Below are 22,685 nucleotides of genomic sequence, written 5' to 3'. Positions count from 1 at the left end.
GGTCACTTTGAGTACCTGGTCATGCCGTTCGGCCTCACCAACGCCCCCGCGACGTTCCAAGCATTAGTTAATGATGTCTTGCGGGATTTCCTGCACCGATTCGTCTTCGTATATCTAGACGATATACTCATCTTTTCTCCGGATCCTGAGACTCATGTCCGGCATGTACGTCAGGTCCTGCAGCGGTTGTTGGAGAACCGGCTGTTTGTGAAGGGCAAGAAGTGTGAGTTCCACCGCACCTCTTTGTCCTTCCTGGGGTTTATCATCTCCCCCAACTCCGTCGCTCCTGATCCGGCCAAGGTTGCGGCGGTGAGAGACTGGCCCCAACCCACTAGCCGTAGGAAGCTGCAACAGTTCCTCGGCTTTGCTAATTTCTACAGGAGGTTCATTAAGGGCTACAGTCAGGTAGTTAGCCCCCTGACAGCCCTGACCTCACCAAAAGTTCCCTTCACCTGGTCGGATCGTTGCGATGCCGCATTCAAGGAGTTGAAACGGCGCTTCTCGTCTGCACCTGTTCTGGTGCAGCCCGATCCTAGTCGCCAGTTAGTGGTTGAAGTGGACGCCTCAGACTCAGGGATAGGAGCTGTGCTTTCCCAGAGCGGGAAGACCGATAAGGTCCTTCACCCGTGTGCCTATTTTTCCCGCAGGTTGACCCCGGCCGAACGGAACTATGACGTCGGCAATCGAGAACTCCTTGCGGTGAAAGAGGCTCTTGAAGAGTGGAGACATCTGTTGGAGGGAACGTCCGTGCCATTCACGGTTTTCACTGACCACCGGAACCTGGAGTATATCAGGACCGCCAAGCGGCTGAATCCCAGGCAAGCCCGCTGGTCACTGTTCTTCGGCCGTTTTGACTTCCGGATCACCTACCGTCCCGGGACCAAGAACCAGAGATCGGATGCCTTGTCCCGGGTACATGAAGATGAAGTCAAAACGGAGTTGTCGGATCCACCGGAACCCATCATCCCGGAGTCCACTATCGTGGCCACCCTCACCTGGGACGTAGAGAGAACCGTCCGGGAGGCCCTGGCACGAAGCCCGGACCCCGGAACTGGGCCGAAGAACAGACTTTACGTCCCACCAGAAGCTAGGGCTGCAGTCCTGGACTTCTGTCACGGCTCTAAGCTCTCCTGTCATCCAGGGGTGCGAAGAACCGTGGCAGTTGTCCGGCAGCGCTTCTGGTGGGCGTCCCTAGAGGCCGACGTCCGGGATTATATCCAGGCCTGCACCACCTGCGCCAGGGGCAAGGCTGACCATCGTAGGGCTTCGGGTCTGCTCCAGCCGCTGCCCGTGCCCCATCGCCCCTGGTCCCACATCGGCCTGGATTTTGTCACGGGTCTCCCGCCGTCCCAGGGCAACACCACCATCCTCACGATAGTGGACCGATTCTCCAAGGCGGCCCACTTCGTGGCCCTCCCGAAGCTCCCGACGGCCCAGGAGACAGCGGACCTCCTGGTTCACCACGTCGTCCGGCTGCATGGGATCCCAACAGACATTGTCTCAGATCGCGGTCCCCAGTTCTCCTCGCACGTCTGGAGGAGCTTCTGCCGGGAACTGGGGGCCACGGTGAGTCTCTCATCCGGGTACCATCCCCAGACCAACGGGCAAGCAGAACGGGCCAACCAGGAGATGGAGCAGGCCCTGCGTTGCGTGACAGCCGCGCACCCGGCGGCCTGGAGTACCCATCTGGCCTGGATCGAGTATGCCCATAACAGCCAGGTGTCGTCAGCCACCGGCCTCTCCCCTTTCGAGGTATGTCTGGGGTACCAACCGCCTTTGTTTCCAGTGGTTGAGGGAGAGGTCGGTGTGCCCTCGGTCCAGGCCCACCTACGGAAGTGCCGTCGGGTGTGGCGTGCCGCCCGTTCTGCCTTGCTGAGGGCCCGGATGAGGTCAAAGGCCTATGCAGACCGTCGGCGGACCCCGGCCCCTGCGTATCGGCCAGGGCAGGAGGTGTGGTTGTCGACAAAGGACATCCCCCTCAAAGTGGACTCCCCCAAGTTACAGGACCGTTACATCGGTCCCTTCAAAATCCAGAAGGTCATCAGTCCAGCCGCAGTGAGGCTTCAGCTGCCGGCCTCACTGCGGATCCATCCTGTATTTCACGTGTCCCGAATCAAACCACATCACACCTCACCCCTCTGTACTCCGGGTCCGGCACCGCCTCCTGCCCGGATCATCGATGGCGAGCCGGCTTGGACTGTGCGCCGGCTTTTGGATGTCCGTAGGATGGGCCGGGGTTTCCAGTATTTGGTGGACTGGGAGGGGTACGGACCTGAAGAACGCTCCTGGGTGAAGAGGAGCTTCATTCTGGACCCGGCCCTCCTGGCCGATTTCTACCGCCGCCACCCGGACAAGCCTGGTCGGGCGCCAGGAGGCGCCCGTTGAGGGGGGGGGGTCCTGTTGTGTGGGCTGCTGAAGAGGAGGTACTGCTGGCCCACCACCACCAGAGGGCACCCTGCCTGGAGTGCGGGCTCCAGGCACCAGAGGGCGCTGCCGCCTCACAGGAGCAGCCGGGGTGACAGCTGACACTCATCACCTGTGACAGCTGTCACCACTCATCTGATCTGCATCGGTATATCAGCAAGACGTCATCTCCACCTCTTTGCCGAGATATCGTTCTACCTGAAAGGTAATATCCTCAGCCTGACTGCTTGATAGAAAGCCTTTTTGTTGTGATTTTTGTGAGTGATAACAGACTTTTTCTCCAACGAGAGGTGGAGGTAGCTTCCCTGCCGTGCAGATTGCTGGGTGCAGACGCACCCACGTTTAATTGTGTTTTTGTTCCTCGCCAGCAGTACCAGGTCCGACACGCGGAGGCAGTGGCCACCTGGGAGTTCGGGACTTGGCGGCTCCAGTATTCCCGGGGTCTGGTGGCGGAGGAAATCGTGTGGTTCCGGTTCTGCTTTGGACAGGCGTCTCCTATCTTCGAGCCTGCCCACACGACACCTTGTAATTTGACCTTTGATCTATTGTGGAATCTGTTGTGTTTGTTGTGCACGTTCGCAACAGTAAAGTGTTGTTATTTGACCTATTCTATTGTCCGTTCATTTGCGCCCCCTGTTGTGGGTCCGTGTACTTACACTTTCCCAACACATATCTAAGTGGTAATCCATAATCCATAGATCATTAATCGACAGCGATTTTGAGGATAGTGATCTTATGTTAATGAGACCCAGACTAAGGACCTCAGTAGGGTTGACAGTTGGGCTGTTTGGATTTAGGGGTGGTTCCAGAGTAGTATATATAAGATTCCTGGGAGTAGGTTTAGGTTTGAGACATTCCACACGAGTTGTAGGTAGCAGACAGGAAATCTCTGATATTGCTGGAACAGCCAACGGGCCATCCTCAATTTCAACATCATCCAGTGTAGTAATGGTATTAAATTTGCAAAGCATATCCCACTATGATTTTTATGGACATATCTATGGAAGCAGGCCACAGTCTCAACTTGTTGAATTTCCCTCCCTGGCAGATAAACTGTACTATCATCATAATGGATCTTCTGCAATAATTTCCCCGCTAAGCTAATGGATTTCACACTCACATTTGTTATAAACCTTGCAGTGTCTCGAATCACCTGCTCCGTGCTGCAATCATTTCTTGGCCTGTGTAGCTCTAAGCCAGTTTTGAGTTTATCAGTGTGCATGCGCGGAGAGCTAGTTAACACGTCTGGTTCACAGGTCAGTGCATACAATCAAACTTCCTATGCTGGTTAGAAGACGTTTTTGAAGCAACATAATGGCTTAAGGAGCCACAATAAGTTACACTGTGGACAGAAACGGTATGTAAACAGTTCAAAAGTAAGTAGATTTATTTGTTTTACATCCATTTGTTTTGTGTTTTTATGAATGCAATGCGAGTGCAACACCAGTTTACAAATATAATACAGAGATAAACTGTGACAATTAATACTGTGATTTACTGCTTTTGATAAAGATGACCGTGTTTGGGGTTTTATTTTTTATTTTATTTTTTTGTGTGTTTGCTTTGTGTTTGTGATCCTGGCAATGTGGGGTTTGTATGACTTGACCTTTGAACTTACGCAGCAGCCCCTGTGGTGCTTAAACTCAAAACTGGCTTATTACAGAAGATACATTGAAGGGTTTTCACAGATTGTGGCCCACCTACATGACCTGGTAATGCCATTTTGAGAGCATTGTTCTACTGTTGTAAAATAGTTATTGCTCAGGAAGCCAGTTGAAAGGAACACAAAGATAAAAAGTTGTTCTGCTGCATTCGAAGCAAAACAGAGAAATTCAGTTTGAGAAAAAAAAAACTTTTTGCATTTGAAGTTGTGTGCACTGTTCTCCTGGCTTCAGTTAATTTTCTTAATAATGATGATGATCATAATAATAATGATGATGATAATTTGTAAACCCAAATTCACCGTTAAAATCCAGCCAGTTATTTTCATAAAATTTCTGACGCGCCTCTGTGTCAAAAGTCACATGACCTAATTAAACGGGCATAGCACACAATCCGCTCCACTCTGAGTCTGTGTTTGAATGTTTAATATTTAAATTTGCTACATTATTGTGGTGCTCCCGTAATGAGGCCATTCGACATTAAATTACATCTAATGTAAATATTTTCTTCACCATGATCTTTCAAATTGTGTTGAGTTTCTGGTCATAAATTTATTTAGTTGTTGTTGTTGTACTAAAGTACAAACAGTAATATTATGTTCGGAACATTTCTAACCTCGTGAACCTGTGATAGAATCTTTGTGACAGAAGGTTTTGTGCATGAAAATTCAGTAAGGTATATCTTATATATGAGGTCTATTAGAAAAGTATCCGACCTTATTTTTTTTTTTCAAAAACATATGGATTTGAAAAAAATTTGACTTGATTTGACTTGAACCCTCGTGGGCATGCAAGAGTTTTTTCACGCCTGTCGGTTACGTCATTCGCCTGTGGGCAGGCTTTGAGTGAGGAGTCGCCCACCCTCTCGTTGATTTTTTCGTTGTTTAGGAATGGCTCAGAGACTGCTGCTTTGTTTGATCAAAATTTTTTCAAAAACTGTAAGGCACAACTGAGTGGACACCATTCGATAAATTCAGCAGGTTTTCGTTGAAAATTTTAATGGCTGATGAGAGATTTTGGTCTGGTAGTGTCGCTTTAAGGACGGCCCACGGTGCCTGACGGCAATCTGCGCTCTGAGGCAGCGTCATCTCGCTGTTTCAAGTTGAAAACTTCCACATTTCAGGCTCTGTTCACCCAGTAACTCATCAGAGAACAGAGAACTTTCAGAAGAAGTTGGCATGAGGAGTTTATGCGGACATTCCACTGTTAAAGGTCATTTTGTAATGAAAGAACGTGCGGGCAGAGTCGCATGTCGGGCCGCACCCTACCGCGGGGGGTTGCGACAGGAAAAACACCTCCATTGGAAACCTTAACGGACAAGTTGGAACATGCCCAAGCTGTTAAACAATTTCTGAGTTACTCACTTGTTGAAAGCCATCAAAAGCCGCCTGAATTTTACAAATGGTTTTCAACATGGAGGTGTTTTTCCTGTAGCGACGCACACAGATTTGCATCGTCGTCACGGAAACGACTCGGCGAATTTGCGCGCACATTCTTTCAATACAAAATGACCTTTAACAGTGGAATGTCCGCATAAACTCCTCATGCCGGCCTCTTCTGAATCTTCTCTGTTCTCTCACGACGTCCTGGGTCAACAGAGCCTTAAATTAGGATGATTTCAGCTCGAAACAGCCAGACAACATCGCCTGGGAGCGCTGCGTGACGTCCCGCTCCGTGGGAAGTCCTTAAAGTGACAGAAACACCACATAATCTCTCATCAGCCGTTAAACTTTTCACCGAAAACCAGCTGAATTTCTCGAATAGTGTCCACTCGGATATCCCTCACAGGTCCTGAAAAAAGTTTGATAAAGCAACGCGCACCGTCTCGAGCAGCGTCTCAAACAAAGGAATTAGCCGAGAGGGCGGGACCAGTGCTCACTCAAAGCCTGCCCACAGGGAAATGACGTCACCGACACGGGTGAAAAAACTCACGCATGCGCACGAGGGTTCAAGCATGATTGGTGTAATCGCATGTTATTCAAATCCATATCGTTTTTTTTAATAAAACTGCCGGTTAGTTTTATAAGATACCTCATATATTATATTCCAGTTCTAAGGTGGAACTATGCTAGTATGTAAAGGTATATCTAAATATCTAAAAAGGAAGAGTAAAATAGGAAGAAAAGAGAAAAGAGTAGAGTGCCTGGTCTTGAGAACCAGGGATGGTAGGTTGAAAAGCTTTTTTATCCCTGCATAAACTGCTGACACCCTTGAATTACTCGTCATGCCTGCACAAGAAATTCTTGTCATTGTCTTCCCGGATACTGGTTGTGCAAACTATGACCTGACCAGGCTGGGTTTCATGAAGCTATCCATACATGCTGCATAACGGACGTGTTGTACTGATGGTTTCTTGCTTCTCCTATACAAGAGTGTGCGACTTTTGACTGTTGTTCCCTTGCTGCAAGTATAGATCTTTAAACTTATTTGTTCTGTCTCACGTGATCCGCAGTAGCCCTTATTTAAAAGTTATCCTGACAAAAATGTAAGTAAATGATGATTTATTTATTTTTTATCCATTTCATCTTGACGTTTATAATCACGCCTACTTCTGTGCTGAACAAATAAATATAAAGAGTAAATGAGATGTGACTGTACCAAATCAGAATAATGATCCCACGTGAGTGGAGTCGGAGACTCATTAGACTACAGAATGTGAGCAGCGCAGGACTATATAACAAACCAACAGTGTGACAAATACACAATTTTCAGTCAGGTATCAGTAGAAATCAGTGGTGGGCACAGTTCGGCTAATCCACTAACCTCTAATGATCAAAGCTAATGTTTTCATTGTTGGATTAGCTTTTCAGATAACTTTGAAAAGCATCATCAGACCAATTATCTTTCAATAAGTTTTGGTTTGATAATTTTTAGATCACTAATGTGTTTTCGCAGGTGAAGTGAATAAAACATTAACAGCTAAAAACCTTTGTTAAGTCTGATATCAAAGACTTTAGCATCTACCTGTTAAAGGTTTTGTATCAGAGAAACTGCTCTATTTGCTGTAAACAAAAGAGAACTGGTTTCAGGAGAAACCGCTATCTCTGCAGTCAGAGAAGAACTGGTCACAAGATAATTCCCCTTGACAACATCCCAACTCACTGGCAATATCACCCAAGTCATCCAGAGGCATATAGTTTTAACTTATGGTTAAAATTTTAACAAAACTAATTTTGGACATATTATTTAAATTAACGTCACTTCTGAAGTTTTATAAAGTGAAAATATCAGCTATATGTTTTAGTTGTAAAGTAATGCACTAAATTTGAAGGTTTAAGTGTGGACATGCTGTGTGCAGGTGGTGCATTATGAGTAATCCCGGTACAGTCACGACAGGAGAAATGCATTTGAGTCGCTCGGATCAGGCTCCACACAGACAACAGCATTAAACTCTTTGTATATTGTGCCTAAATCTCTCATGAATATATTCTCTCGGTTTATAGACGTTGTTACTTGTTATTGTGTTTGTTTTAAATGTTAGCAGAAGCTCAGACTGCTTCTCCAATATTTTCCTGTTTGCTCTACGGTCTCTACTGCCATCTACTGGCCTGTAGTGTTCCTGGCAGTATTTGCCCTAAGTATTGAGATATCCCATAAATTATAATTCTTTGCGTGCCTGACAGTTGTTGCAGCCTCTTGCTGCAGCTAAAGAAAAAAAATATACATTTTGGTTGTATAATGTATAATGTGTTGGTTTTTACATAGAATGAATGAGTCAACCAATCAGTGTTAGTGGAGGCTCATTTACCCATAATCCCTTTCGCATCTGTCAGTGTTTGTTACAAAACTTCAGAATTAGTGCATTATTTAAAATCAAAAGATATGTGTTATATTTTAACTTTGTACAAATGACAGAATTGACATTCATGGAGTTATACTATCCAGATTAATTTTATTTATAAATTAAACAATAAGTCAGCACTGCTTTATTTTCCAAGACCTCCACCTCATGGCTCCTGTTAGAAGACAGTGATTGTAGCTTAGTGGTAAAGTTTCCGTCAGGTAATCAGAGCTTTTGTAAAATTGCAGGTTCGAATCTTGTGAGTGCCATTTATTTTTCATTTAACCAGGATTCTGTATGGCGTCCCCTTTTATTCATTATTTATATCAGCCCGGTGATATTCACTAATTATACAGCTGGTTTTTATTTTATTGTTCTCCACATCAGTGGCGCCATGTCCCAGCTGCTTGCACTGTGTTTCTGCTTGCATAACACGGCCCCGTGCATGATACCATTGCAGCGTGTTCTTCATGCTTGCCCGTCAGCTCGATGTTTTGGTGGTTCACTCATACGAGCTGTTCCGCCACATTTGCCCTGATTTTTATTTATTCATACTATGTGTGAAGAGGCCCTAAGAGAAAGCTCTGTGACCCGCAGACTTTTTATTCACGCAAGGGACACAAAGTCCTGCCCAACCGGTATGTAGAGTTTAATTAGGTGAGCTAAATAGAGAGGTGCCAGTCCGTGAATAATTTTATAGGCTAGTAGCAGAACCTTAAAATCTGGTCTCACAGGGACTGGAAGCCAGTGAAGAGATGCCAAAATGGGTGTAATGTGGTCAAACTTTCTGCTTCGTGTTAAAAGTCTGGCAGCAGCATTTTGAACCAATTGGAGACCCCTAATGCTGGACTGCGGTAAACCAGAAAATAGAACATTGCAGTAGTCCAGTCAAGAAGAGACAAATGCATGAATCAGGGTCTCAGCATCCAGTGTTGCCACAGTTACTTTGAAAAAGTAATCCAATTACTGATTACTGATTACTCCTTGAAAAAGTAACTTAGTTACTTTACTGATTACTCAATTGTAAAAGTAACTAAGTTAGATTACTAGTTACTTTTTTAGTTACTTTTCCCAGCTGCCGACAACAACCCTCTGCCACCTCAACATGACAATGATACCTGTTTTGCCAAAACTTACTTTATAGTCACCCTTTCTTGACTTCAATGAAAATAAATACTTGTTTTATAAAAAGTAAAATAAAGACCTCTTTCTTGACCTCATATTTAACTGTTGACAGCACTGTAACAGTAAAACTTGCAATTTCGAACCTACATTGTTTATAAATGTAACTATTAAATTAATTCTAGCATTTTTCTAACATTTAAATTCTCTCTAAATATTTTACTTGTCGAAATTAATATTATTTTAAGTAGTATTAGTAGTTGTAGTAAAAAAAGGCTTCAAAACTGGACCTTTAATCTAGGGGTGTTGTGAGGGGGGCACATCCCTCCCCACGCCCCCATTCCATCTGGATTCGCCCCTACTTTGGCGTTTGAGCACAAAGAATGGATAACATTTATTTATGCAGAAAACGTGACCAGATTTACAGGTAAGAAAGTTTTATTGTGTTTTCACATCATGTGGTCCTCAGAAAGAGAGTTTAGGTGCATTTGAGTGGAAAATAGTGTTAGTTGTTGACGCGTCGCGGAGGATCAGCTGTTTTAACGTGCAGATACAGAGCAGCTCAGCTCAGCTCTAAATAAAGGAGGAAAAAAGTATAAAAATGTCTTTGTAAAGCTCAGTGCAGGTGTGCTGATCACCGTGCTTTAAGAGGAGACGACGAGTCGAGCAGCTGCAAAAAACCGTGGATGAAAAGCTCACAGCTCACTTAAAGTGGGCAGTTCAGTCGAACCCCAACCTCCTGCCCACAGACCAAGTTTAATGCTGCTATCGACCCACAATGAAAAATAATAGTAACGCACAGTGACATGAAGAAGTAACTTTAATCTGATTACTGATTTGGAAAGATTAACGCGTTAGATTACTCGTTACTAAAAAAAGTGGTCAGATTAGAGTAACGCGTTACTAAGTAACGCGTTACCGGCATCACTGTCAGCATCAGCCATAGAGAGGATGAACGAATCTTCGCTATATTTCGCAAGTGTTAGAAAGCAGTCCTCATAAAATCTCTAATCAAAGAACAATGTAGGATCAAAAATTACCCCAGGGTTCCTCACTTTGTCAGTGTGATGTATGGCACACAAGGCTAGGCTAAGTGTTAGCTGCTTAAATTGATGCCAATGTCTCACTGGACCAAGGACCATCATTTCAGTCTTATCAGAGTTTAAAAGGAGGAAGTTGCTAGACATCCAGCTTTTGACTGATGCAAGGCAATCTTCTAAGAATTTTATGTGGATGAAATTACCAGCAGTTATCAGCATGTATAACTGAGTATCATCAGCATAGCAATGAAAGGTAATCCCAAAACACCGCAATATGTTCCCAAGGGGTGCTATATAAAGGGAGAAAAGCAGGGAGCCTAAGACGGACCCCTGTGGAACCCAAGATTTCATGTCACTAAGGTTAGAGGTAGTGTTATTGTACAAAACACAATGAGAACGACTGGTCAGGTATGACGTCAACCATGCAAGGGCACTCCCAGTAATCCCAAAATGATTCTCCAGCCTGTCAAGTAGAATATGGAATCAAACACAACACCTTTTCTAGAATTTTAGAGCAAAATGATAGATTTGATATCGGCCTATAGTTTTTCAAAACACCAGTGGCAAGATTAGATTTCTTAAGTAATGGTTTAATCACTGCAGATTTGAAACATTTAGGAACAGATCTAGAGGTTAATGAGAGATTAATCATTTCTAGCACAGTCAGCCCAAGAGTGGGCCACAAGTCCTTAAACAGTTTTGTTGGTATAGGATCAAATCAGCAGGTTGTGCTTTTTGTAGACGTTACGAATTTCGTCAGCACACCTCGTGAGATCCTATCAAATTCTGTAAATCTAAGTACCTAAATACCTCAGTAATGGTGCCCACCTCAATAGCAGGGTGTTGTGGCTGGGTTAAGGCATGCTGGGATATGTTTAATCTAATACCGGCTATTTTCCTCTCAAAGTAATCCAAGAAATTTAGTGCTGTAAGGGCGGGGGGACTTACAGGTGGTTGTCCATGAATAAGTGTTGCCACCATGTTGAACAAGAACTTTGAGTTATGCTTGGTTTTGTTGATCAAATCAGAGTAATAGGTCACTTTGTAGCCAGTAGTGCATGCTTATAGTCTAAGGTAGCATCACGCCACACGAGGTAGAATACTTCTTATTCTGAACTATGTCATTTCTGTTCTAGAGCTCTAGTCTTATGGTTGAGGTCATGCAAGTAATCAATGAACCAAGGTGACTGTGTTTTGGAGGGGGAACAGGGTTTTAATAAAGGTGGCGCAATCATGTCAAGCGTAGTTTTGAGCGCAGAGTTTAAACTATCCACAAGACTGTCTACTGACTGGGCATATTGGAAACATGAAGCTAAGATATCAGGCAGTCTCGCTTCAACTTCAGTCGTAAATGAGGAGCTGATGCATCACCGCAGCGATAAATAAGGTTGTTGTTCCATTAAACACAGCAGTGAAACGGTAAACCTAATAAGTGAGTGATCAGAGACCACTGATGCAAGAGGCATGATGTCAATATGAGGTCTGTTAGAAAAGTATCGTACCTTTTTATTTTTTTCAAAAACTATATGGATTGGATTCATATGTTTTTACGTCAGCCAAGCTTGAACCTTTGTGTGCATGCGTGAGTTTTTCCACGCCTGTCGGTTGCGTCATTCGCCAGTGGGCAGGCTTTGAGTGAGCACTGCTCCACCCCTCTCTTCGTTGTTTCATTGCGAGGAAATGGCGGAATGATTTGGGCTTTTTTTTCCATCAGAATTTTTTCAGAAACTGTTAGAGACAGGCAGCTGGAAACCATTCGAAAAATTTATCTGGCTTTCGGTGAAAATTTTACGGGCTTCACAGAGAATAAGGAGTGTTACTACAGCTTTAAGGATGGCCTACAATGTCAAACGGCGCGCCACGCTCCGAGCCGCCATCAAGAGGCAGAAACCACCACATCATTTCTAAACGGATCGCTGTGTGGAGCCAGGACCGTCATGTGCAATTTCTCTGGTTATCACAAGAGCTGGACATCAGCCATTTTCCGGCAGATTTCACTTTTAACAAGAGATTTTGTCATGGAAAGCCGCGCGGAGGCTTCGCTCGTCACGACCGATTCGCTGATGAAGCGAGACAAAGGAACACCTCCGTTTCAGAGTGTTAGAGGACAAGTTGGGACAAGCCCAGCTCTCCACAATTTCTCTTATACTCACTCGACTGGTAAGCACTGAAAGCCGAGATAGGCTTGTCTCAACTTGCCCATAAAATTTTCACCGAAAGCCAGATAAATTTTTCGAATGGTTTCCAGCTGCCTGTCTCTAACAGTTTCTGAAAAAATTCTGATGGAAAAAAAGCCTAAATCATTCTGCCATTTCCTCGCAATGAAACGACGACGAGAGGGGTGGAGCAGTGCTCACTCAAAGCCTGCCCACAGGCAAATGAGGCAACCGACAGGCATGGAAAAACTCACGCATGCACACGAAGGTTCAAGCTTGGCTGACGTAAAAACATATGAATCAAATCCATATAGTTTTGAAAAAAATAAAAAGGTACAATACTTTTCTAACAGACCTTGTATTCGTGAGCAATACCACGTGAGAGAACCAAATCCAGGGTATTTCCACTAATGTGTCGAATCCTGAATGCATTCCTGAAATCCTAATGCATCCGTGATTTCCATAAATGATTTGCAGAGGGGATCAGAAGGCTTATTTATATGAATGTTAAAGTCACCAATAATCAGAATGTTATCTGCACTTGTTGACAAGTTACAGATGAATGCACCCAATTCATCTAAGAAATCAGAGTATGGGGCAGGGGCCTATATACAGTGACAAAGTAATATGGCTGATTTTTATTCTTCTGACATTGGCAATACGTAGCATTGTGGGCAAAGTGGAGAATCAGAAGTTCAAACGAGTTATATTTGTGACTCCCAAAAGCTAATAAACTAAACTGAGATTTATAAATAACAGCAACAACCCCCACCTTGCGTCGCATCACGAGGGACATGACTAAATGTGTACACCAGTGGGCAGGCCTCATTTAAGAGGAGGAGAGTTGCAGGTTTAAGCCAGGTTTCACATAACTCAATCATATCTAATTGATGATCCATAATTAGATCATTAATCAACAATGATTTTGAGGCACATTCCCCAGTACGTTGAAGGCCATCCGGCATCAGCAAGCCACAGCGGCCTCAGAACAAAGGCCAGTTATCAATAAAACTAAAGCCTTACTGGCTACAAAATTGCACCAGCCACCTATTTAATGATCTCAGCCTGCTAAATGCCTCATCATTAGCCAGGGAGGGGAGCGGACCAGAGACTATTAATTGATTTTCTCCTGCCTGCTCACCTACAAGTGCAAACGAAAATGGCAATCTCACTATTTTTCAACATATAGGACAAGTGCCCCCTGTTGGTCTCTTACAGACACCACAATTAACATTTATGGCTACTTCTTACCGGGCTGACAGTAGCAATTCTGACCTCCTCCTCTCAGGCCAGGGAGGGCTGAGAGATTTCATTGGATTGGTCCAACGTCCTTCAACAAAATCAACCAATGGGCTGTCGCAGTCAATAAAAATGATTTATGATATACTTTTTTTGCTTAAATTATGACAGCCCTGGGCCGACCCAAGATGGCCTGTACATGCCTGCCTGTGACCAAGGGGCCAACCAACAGCCCGTTCATCTCAGAGATTTTAGGATCCAAATAATCCTTGGACTCCCAGGTATGCAGTTCCAAACCTGAGTGAAGGTACACATTTACAGGAACATGGGGAAACTGTCATGATGTCACCCAGGGACGCATTGCAGGAATTTGAGACTACTTCTTTGCCCTGCTGCAGAGAAACAACATCCAAAAATTGTAGCACACCCCAGGAGTAAAGTACATCCTTTCGGCTGCTCCCTTGTTTGCACTCAGGGTCACCACAGCAAATCCGAGATGGACCTGCATGTTGAATTGGCACAAGTTTTACACCAGATGCCTTTCCTGATGCAACTCCAAATTACATGGAGAAATGTGGCAGGGGTGGGGTTTGAACCTTCCACACTGAAACCAAGCACTCTAACCACTTAGTCACCACCCCTCCAACAAAACACACCCCAGGAATAATCTCCTGAAATGATTTCCTTGATACATAGTCTACAAATAATGAATGTTTATGAGTTCAATGGTACGAATATTTCACTGGAATATACCATTCAATGAGGTGAAGCTGAGTTGAATGGTATGTTCCAGCTTTCACCAAATTAAATATTCGTTCCATTGAAAGAATGAAAAGCATTCATTATTTGTTTTATATAACGGTTAAAATAGATCCTTGTCATTTGATATTTTAGTAATTTATAAACAACAGAAAAGGGACTTACATTTTGGTGTTCCACTGCTGCTAAAGTCCTACACGCACTTTAAATTGGAGTCCAAATTGTGACTGAGAATGGGTAGTTCGCGTACTGCAAACAACTGCACTGAACCACTGGGCCATGAACCCTGCCCTAAATAAACACAACAGTGTTACACTATAATATATATAATATAAATGTTAATTTAAAAAAACTGTTATGTCAGACACAAATTCTAAGGATGACTATCAAAATATCTTCAACATGCCTAATCGATAGTCTTCCCATTAATAACAGAAGCCTGGGTTATGAACTTGTCCGAAGTTAGGGTTCGGAGTTTTATCAGTGGTTAACAGATTATTGCCTTGTTTCTGCTTAAAACTGGCTTTAGAATAATTCAAGAGATTTTACTTTGTCATCTGATGGTTAATAATCATATTATTTCCTTTGATCGGTTTGGATGTCGAGAGTCATACTCAGAGAGTCAGACTGAGATGTGCTGGTGTCGCACACTGATTGCTCCCCCATCTTTTATTACAAAATAATGCCGAATTTATTTGGAAATAATTGTTGTACAAAAGCTGCAGAGATCTGTCACTGAGCTCAGTGATGACTACAGTGCAGTTTTAAGCAGAGATGAGGCGATAATCAGTGAATCGCTGCTGATGCTCCAAAATGATGCATGCACAGTGAAGGCAGGGGGACCGATCTATAGGGGGGAATGTTCAGTCTGCAGCACCGGGCCCAGTTCATACGTGGGGCCGAGTTCACACTGGGCCGACTTCTCCTGTATCCATCTTCCCGACTGTGGTTATTGTGTCTTACTAAAAATATCTGTCATTTTTATGCTTCTTTTGTCTGAACATGTCACTCTTTATCTCTTCCAGTATTATCAGAACATACGAATCATCAGCCATGTCTCTTTCTTTCCAAGACAAATGGGACTGGCATGTCTTGGAGCAACAATGGAGCAACCATCTCTGATTTCATAGACAGAAAATAAAAGAGATCAAATCAGAGGTTGGTATCATGTTCGTCATGGTGGTATTTGTAAATTCTCCATTTCTGTTCAATGCCAATCCATTATGAGACTTTATTTCAGGTGTAGATGAAAAAGCTGAAAATCCAGGAAATGTACAAATATTTACCAGGCTTAGTAAGCCAGGAGAGAATGATTATAAACTGTCATACCATTGGAATTGTCAAGGTTTGAGTTTGGTCCTGTTTTGTTTTCATTTGCTGGTTCACTTTATCTTAGTCAGGTTGTCTTCCATGTTTGGTTATTCTCTTGCTGAGGTTTAGTCTGCCTGGGTTCTTCTTTCCCCGTCTCTCGTCTGTCTCCCCTGGTTCTTGGAGATGGGTGTTTCCCTGTTCCACACACACACCTGCATCCAATCTGCACCTCATCACCTGGGTGTATACGAGCTCCACATTTTCTCTGATACTTACTGGACTGGTAAGCATTGAAAGCCGAGATCGGCATGTCCAAACTTGTCCCATGACACCCCGAAACGGAGGTGTTCCTTTGTCTCGCTTCCAAAGCGAATCGGTCTTTACGCGCGAAGCCTCCGCGCGGCTTTCCATGACAAAATCTCTTGTTAAAAGTGAAATCTGCCGGAAAATGGCTGATGTCCAGCTCTTGTGATAACCAGAGAAAGAGCACACGATGGTCTCATATCCACAGAGCCATCCATTTAGAAATGGTCCGGTGGCTTGTGCCGCGTCGTCGCAGCGTGGTGCACCGAGCATCCTTAAAGGGGTCCTTAAAGCTGTAGTAACAGACCTTATTCTCTGTGAAGCCCGTAAAATTTTCACCGAAAGCCAGATAAATTTTTCGAATGGTTTCCAGGTGCCAGTCTCTAACAGTTTCTGAAAAAATTCTGATGGAAAAAAAGTCCTTTTCATTCCGCCATTTCCAGACAATGAAAATCCGACGAGGGGGCGGGACCACTCCTTCCCAAGGCGTGCTCACAGGCGAATGACGTAACCAACAGGCGTGGAAAACTCACGCATGTGCACGAGGGTTTGTCAGGACTGGTGATGGCTTGACACATGAAACAGGAGGAGACCAATGCAGACTCACAGGCATGGTTGGCTTAGATTGATAAACAGCTTTATCCGAAGACCAGGCATAGGATTCGGTACACAGGTAGTCAAACTTACTGACAGAGGTATCAGACATGATGCAGGCTGGGTCAGGGTCCAGGAACGAGCAAAGTTCATACAACCGGCGTCAAGGAGTAATATGGGCAAAACAGTGGCAGAGTAAAAAAAAACAGGCTGAGTACAGGGCAACGGCGAGGCGGAGGTCGGAGGATACAAGCAAGGTCAAAAACACAGAAGAGCAAAAATGGGACAAGAACAAAAGGCGAGAAAGTGAGCAGAGTCAACAATCGGGCAGCGTGAGCTGTGGAACTGTGAGGGTTTTAAAGAGGAGCAAAGTAATCAGGCTGATGTGAAGCAGATGTGTGGAGAGAGGTGTGGTGAAGTGAACAAAGAGGAGAGAAGAAAGGCAAGAGTGTGCGAGAGGGCAAAACAAAGCAGTGCAAAACAAGAGAAGTGAGTGACAGAAAAACTGAGAAACATGACGTGTTCAAAAATGAATGTGAACAAAACAAAAGGGGCAAACGTAAGAACTACCATAACAAATCAAAAAGGGGAAAACCAGAAAACTAAAACTTGAATGGACTAACTGAATGGTACAGAAAAGTGAATACAATAAAATGGCAAAACAATCTATCGGTTAATCCATAAATAAACAAAACCCAGTGAACACAGCATAATGCAAAGAATAAAACAAGATAACTGATAAACAGAAAATGCAATGAATAACAAATGGAACATAATCTGATGAGCAACACCAAAGATAAATAATAACAAAAACCAGTGACTAAACATTATTCAACAAATGTGATAACCAGAACTAAATTAAGACTAAAGTAACATAAAAGACCCAGAGTAATAAATACAAACTGCACAATAAATGATAAGCAAAGAATGAACCTGTGACGAAAGTGTAACACAAGGAAAAGCAACAAATAACTGAAAGACTACAAACTAAATGATGAGGTGCTGAATGAAAACAGTGACTAAATAATAAAGAAAGCAAAACGATAGAATCAAACTGAGACTAACATGATAAAGTATGAACTAATGAAAAGTAAAACCAGAAAATCACAAAAGAAATATGCCAAGGGCTAAGACCTAAAACCTGATCCGGGGCCAAGCATGACAGGGTTCAAGCATGTCTGACGTAAAAACATATGAATGAAATCCATATAGTTTTTGAAAAAAATAAAAAGGACCGTTACTTTATTGACAGACCTCGTATATAGCTCTCCAGAGTCCTCGGTCCTTTGCCAGATTGATATGCCTAGTGCCTCTTTCCAGCTCAGTTCTTGTATTTTTGCCTTGCTTTGTCTGCCTCGTTGTGCTTTTGACTACCTGCCTGTGTACCTTGACCACTCCCTTGCCTGATGTTTGTCATACTGTTGCTCTGTTTGGACTGCTTCTCTGTATACCGACCTCAGCCTGTCAACCGAGTAAATGCTTTAACTCCTCTGAGCTGTGTACCTGCGTCCTGCATTTGTGTCCATCCTGTCTTGCCTGTCAAACCTGATAGAGTTTAAACAAACGGCACTGAATATACATACACCTTGATGTCTATATTTATGAAATTTACTCCAGGGGATAGAAGTACCCTTCCTTGTGGGGAATCTTGACACTGTATTGGGGAATCACCACCGCTGGCTTCACAAGATGCCTCGGGTCAGACCTTTCTATGCTGTGAAGCGCAACCCCAACCCGACCATTATCAGGATGCTGAGTGGTCTTGGTACAGGGTTTGATTGTGCCAGTAAGGTAAGAGTTTATTTATCTCAGTCATTGTCTTTCTTCAGGTGTCTGGTCCTCTCTGTGCTCTACCTTTTGGAGTATGTCTACACAACTTACTGAATTCAAACACTTTTTGTTTGAATACAGACTGAGATACAGCTGGTCTTGTCCCTTGGAGGGACACCTGATAACATCATCTACGCACATCCAATAAAGCCACAGTCCCACATCAAATATGCCAAAACTTGTGGAGTTGAGAAGACAGTGAGGAGGAACTCTTAAAAATTTCTCAAATTTATGCCACAGCAAAGTAAGTCAATAAAGTGTGTTGGTGTTTTTGTTTGTTTGCTTTGTTTTTGTTTTTTTTTATAACATGCCTGTTTTGATTGGTGTGCTACGAATTGCTGTTGATGACTCCAAATCGCTGTCGAGACTCAGCTCAAAGTTTGGGGCCAAAATGTCCAGCAAACTGCTGGAGTGCGCTTGAGAGCTGGGCTTAGAGGTCATTGGGGTCAGTTTCCATGCAGGCTGCGTATGCACTGATAGTGTGACTTTCAAGAAAGCCATAGCAGATGCACAATGTGTCTTTAACATGGCAGTAAGTTCTTGATTATAAAATTTATTTTAGAGTACATCCTCTGGTTAATTTTCAACCTTTTCTCAATAAAATATTGACCCAACAGTTTTTTTTGGTTTTTTTTTTTATGTTAAATGTTAAAATATCTCTTTTTCTTGTGATTGGTCCCTTTTAGAATTCAATGGCCTTCCAGATGAATCTCTTAGACATCGGTGGAGGTTTTACTGGAAGGGATGACAATGAAATAAATTTTGAGAAGGTAAAGAGTTTGATTTTGCTAATCAGAATGATACATTTCAGTTCCAGCTCAGCAAACATTCCACATGATGTAAAGAAGACTGGATAGTCTCATGACACAAAGGGTATTTGACATGCAGATGCCAACTCAGAAATGTAAAATCAATAATAGGCTGAAAACTGTTGGCTCCTGGCTTACAAGGGGAACAGTAAAATCGAGAGTTACTATAGAAGTAAAAAGCAGCCTCTTGACATTGTTCTTTTTTACTGGAAGTACATGCTGAGAGGTCACCTCATGTCTGGGAGCATGGACATGACTCACCACATCACAGAACTATTTTGTGTTCTTGATGGCAACCACCCAGGCAGAATGAACCATCTATCTCCTGCAGCCAAGTTAAATGTGGGTGTCCCCTTTGTTTTCTCAAGCCACGAGACTCCTCAACACTGAGGCACCTACCAGTCATGCAAAATGATATAAACCACATATCCAATTGATACTTCTTGTTTGAGTCTCCCAACATAACCATCCATTTGATCCAAAGGCAGTCCACCAGACGACCCAGAAGAAGTTCTAGGCTTATGTGGCTGTGATTGGAGAAATTTTGTACAGTGCAAGCTTTGTATTTTGTATCACCAGTTATATAGCTTCATGATGAAGTGGTATAGAAGAGGATTTTCTTAAAAAGAAGACCTGAAAGTTGAGCTACAAATTGCAGAAGGTACATACATCTGAGATGCAAGCCTAGATTTGATCTGTTTTGGTGAAAGAATATCATTTGTGTGAAATTCTACGGTCTTCTGGGTTGTCTGGGTGTCTTAGTGGCTTTCCTCACTCTTCTTCTTGCACAGTCACTCAGTTTTCAGAACTGTCAACCCCATGCAGATTTACCATAGAGTGCCGTACTGTTTGCATTTCTTCATAATTGATTTAAATATAGTCCAAGACATATTCAGTGGCATCCTTACACTCAGAGAGTTTTGTCCACAACGACCACAAAAGACTGCAAGCTGTCATTGATGTTAAAAGGGGCAAAACACTGTATTAAGAACAGGAGTATGTAAACTTTTGATCAGGGTCATTTGGGTAGTTTCTGTTGTCATTATGATTTAAAAAGCATAAAGTAGTAAAGTGAAAAAACGATTGTGTTATCATTCATATTCTCTGAAAAATGGCCAAAAAGCCAAAAATTCTGCTAGGGTATGTAAACCTTTGAGCCCAGCTGTAATAAATATCACTTCAGGAAGTGAATGTCTCCACAAATTCAACGGTTCTGAGAAATGTGCTACTTTAAATTTAGTTGTTGAAGTGGTGCAAGTGGTAGAGTTTAAATACTTGGAGTCAACTGTCCAAAGTAATGGAGAGTGTGGTAGAGAGGTGAAGAAGAGAGTGCAGGCAGGGTGGAGTGAGTGGAGAAAGGTGGCAGGAGTGATTTGTGACTGAAGAATATCAGCAAGAGCAAAGGGGAAAGTTTACAAGATGGTGAGGCCAGCTATGTTGTACGGCTTAGAGATGGTGGCACTAACCAAACGACAGCAGGCAGAGCTGCAGATGTTGTGATTCTCTTTGGGAATGACAAGAATGGACAGGATTAGGAATGAACATATCAGAGGGACAGCTCAGGTGGGACGTTTTGGAGACAGTCAGACAGACGAGATTGTGATGGTTTGGACATGTGCAAAGGAGGGACCCAGGGTATACAGGGAGAAAGATGCTGAGGATGGAGCCACCACGCAGGAGGAGAAGAGATCAAAGAGAAGGTTTATGGACGTGCTGAGGGAGGACATGCAGGTGGTTGGTGTGACAGAGGAAGATACAAAGGACAAGGAGATAGAAATGATTGATCTGCTGTGGCCACTACTAAAGGGAGCAGGTGAAAGAAGAAGAAGAATCATATTAAACAGAATAGCATCAGTTTTGGAAATGGTGTTGATTCAATATTAGACTGCATGCTTTTAATCAAACTGTCTGACTGTCTTAGGTTTCAGAAGTCGTGAATGCAGCACTGGATGAATATTTCCCATCTGACAGCAGAATGCAGATTATTGCTGAACCAGGACGGTACTACATGGACACAACCTTCACATTGGCGGTGACCATCACTGGCAGAAAAGTTGTCACAGATGAAGGTGCTGAACACACCAGTGATGCTTTGAATCCACAACAGTCTTTTTTTTTAATCTCTAACTCCATTGAAAAGACAAAAACCAGCAGCATAAACATCAGTGAATGGCTGCTTAGAGAAATGGCTCTAAAACCAAAGGAACATAAGGGTGACAGTATTTTGACTTTTTTTTTTCTTCAGTGTTCACATTTACAGTTTCCGACTTCCTTTAAACAATGTTTAAATTAATTCTTGGTCACACACCATTTTATCCACAAAGAAGAGCAAATTCCTTTTGAAATTTTCACTTTGTGACACACATGAAACTTACTTTGCCCATTAATTAAAGTGGAGTTGCACTGAGTGTTTTTTCAGCAGTTTGTTGCAACTTCTTTCATTTTTTTCTAAGGATAAAAACGGCCTTCCCCCTACTGGGGAAGGCGTCGCCATCTTTTCTGCGAACATAGACAGAGATCTACAGGGAGGGCAACATTAGAGATCCTGCAAGGCTTATGGCGAATGTGGCTATGGAATCCATTAACTTAGTGGGGAAATTAGTGCAGAAAATCCACGATGGTGATTGTGTAGTTTATGTGGCAAGCAGAGGTGGAAAACTCCGGCTTCAGAAAGTAAAAGCCCTACCATGGATTGCTTCTACCTGTGTACCTAAAACAGGTTGTTGTTGTTCATTCGACTGCTCCCGGTTTTTGTTCGGGGTCGCCACAGCAGATACAGCCAGATCCGCATTGGTAATTGGCACAAGGTTTACGCCAGATGCCCTTCCTGACGCAACTCCAGTTTCACCTGGAGAAACACACACACAGCCGCTGGTGTTCCTAAGAGGTCTGCCATCCAAGTACTAACCAGATCCTGCTCTGCTTAGCTTCTGAGATCTGACGGGATCAGGCTTACACAGAGCAGACCAGCTGCTGTGCACCTAAAACAGGTGATTTCAATAATTAGCTCATCCACCTGCCTGAAGATTTGAACTAATTACAATCAGCTGGTTTATTAGGAAGATGGAACAAATATGTGGTTGGACTTTTAAATCAGATCCATCCATCCATCCATTTTCTTCTGCTTTATCCGGAGTCGGGTCGCGGGGGCAGCAGCTCAAGCAAAGCCGCCCAGACCTCCCGATCCACACACACCTCCCCCAGCTCCTCCGGGGGAACCCCAAGGCGTTCCCAAGCCAGCCGAGAGATGTAATCCTTCCAGCGTGTCCTGGGTCTTCCCAATGGGACGTGCCCGGAACACCTCTCCAGCGAGGCGTCCAGGGGGCATCCGGAAAAGATGCCCAAGCCACCTCAACTGACTCCTTTCGACGTGGAGGAGCAGCGGCTCAACTCCGAGCTCCTCCCGAGTGACCGAGCTCCTCACCCTATCTCTAAGGGAGCACCCAGCCACCCTGCGGAGGAAACTCATCTCGGCCGCTTGTACCCGCGATCTCGTTCTTTCGGTCATGAGCCAAATCTCATGACCATAGGTGAGGATCGGAACGTAGATCGATCGGTAAATCGAGAGCTTTGCCCCCCTACTCAGCTCTCCCTTCACCACGACGGTCCGATACAGCAACCGCATCACTGCAGACGCTGCACCGATCCGTCTATCG

The 22,685-nt window shown here is 43.8% G+C and overlaps 1 pseudogene; it reads left to right on the top strand.

Annotated features, from left to right (window-relative positions):
• The window catches only part of LOC117528717, a 36,593-nt pseudogene extending 15,287 nt beyond the window's left edge, over positions 1-21,306 (top strand).
• The last annotated feature ends 1,379 nt before the right edge of the window (positions 21,307-22,685 follow it).

Source organism: Thalassophryne amazonica, chromosome 16 (genome assembly GCF_902500255.1).
Source record: "Thalassophryne amazonica chromosome 16, fThaAma1.1, whole genome shotgun sequence".
In the NCBI taxonomy this organism is placed as follows: domain Eukaryota; kingdom Metazoa; phylum Chordata; class Actinopteri; order Batrachoidiformes; family Batrachoididae; genus Thalassophryne; species Thalassophryne amazonica.
The sequence above is the reverse complement of the archived record's forward strand: the minus strand, read 5'-3'. Positions and strand labels throughout refer to the sequence as shown.